Source organism: Mus caroli, chromosome 16, assembly GCF_900094665.2.
Source record: "Mus caroli chromosome 16, CAROLI_EIJ_v1.1, whole genome shotgun sequence".
NCBI classification, from domain to species: domain Eukaryota; kingdom Metazoa; phylum Chordata; class Mammalia; order Rodentia; family Muridae; genus Mus; species Mus caroli.
The window spans coordinates 30,056,540-30,057,576 of record NC_034585.1 but is presented as its reverse complement, the minus strand read 5'-3'; the positions used below and the strand labels follow the sequence as shown (position 1 = coordinate 30,057,576).

General features: G+C 46.7%; 1 protein-coding gene across 3 annotated transcripts in view; it reads left to right on the top strand.

Moving 5' to 3' along the window:
* Iqcg (IQ motif containing G) overlaps positions 1-1,037 on the top strand; it is a 36,066-nt gene that overhangs the window by 12,883 nt on the left and 22,146 nt on the right. The window lies entirely within an intron of this gene.

The following is a 1,037-nucleotide window of genomic DNA, read 5'->3' as shown; positions in this document are numbered from 1 at the left end:
TTTTTTTTTTTTTTTTTTTTTTGAGACAGGTTTCTCTGTGTAGCCCTGGCTGTCCCGGAACTCTATAGCTGGCCTCGAACTCAGAAATCCACCTGCCTCTGCCTCCCAAGTGCTGGGATTAAAGGCGTGTGCCACCACTGCCTGGCCTGGGATTTTATTTTATTTATTTAAAGAGTTATTTATTATATGTAAGTACACTGTAGCTGTCTTCAGACACTCCAGAAGAGGGCGCCAGATCTCATTACTGATGGTTGAGAGCCACCAGAAGAGCAGTCAGTGCTTTTAACCACTGAGCCATCTCTCCAGCCCCTGGGATTTTATTTTTAAAACAAAGATTGTGTTCACTCGTCTACTTTATTGAGACAATCTTTCAGTCAAACTAGAAGTTGTGGTTAGCTAGCCAGCTTGCTCCAGAGGGACCCCTCCCTGTACAGCCTTCCTTCCAAGAGTTAGAATACAAGTAGGTCACCACACGAATAGCACATTACATAGGCCCTGGGATCTGAACTCTAGTCTTGCCATTTGTACAGTAAGCCATTGAGCCACCTCCCAAGCCCCTGAATCTTTTTTGAAACAAGGTCTCTGTAGCATAGTTTGGCCCCGAAGCTGCTATGTAGTCCAGGGTGTCCTTGAACTGTGCTGGTCCTGCAGACTCCCCTTCTGCTAGGATTACAGGTGTGGACCGACATGCCCAGCCCCTTCTAGTGTTTACCTGGTGTGGCTTCTGCAGCTCTTTGTTTGTTTGTTTGTTTGTTTAGTTTAGAATAGAGTTTATTTAGGGCACGGGGAGAGGAGTTAAGAGAGCAGTAGAGACAGAGAAAGGCAGACAGAGGGAGAGAGTAGAGACGTAGAGGTCGGCCATGAGCACATGGAGAGAGGGGGGAAGGGAATGGGGAGAGAGGACAGGATGTAAGAGAGAGGCAAGAGGGTAAGAGTTGTTTGTTTGTTTGTTTGTTTTTGTTTTTTTGAGACAGGGTTTCTCTGTATAGCCCTGGCTGTCCTGGAACTCACTTTGTAGACCAGGCTGGCCTCGAACT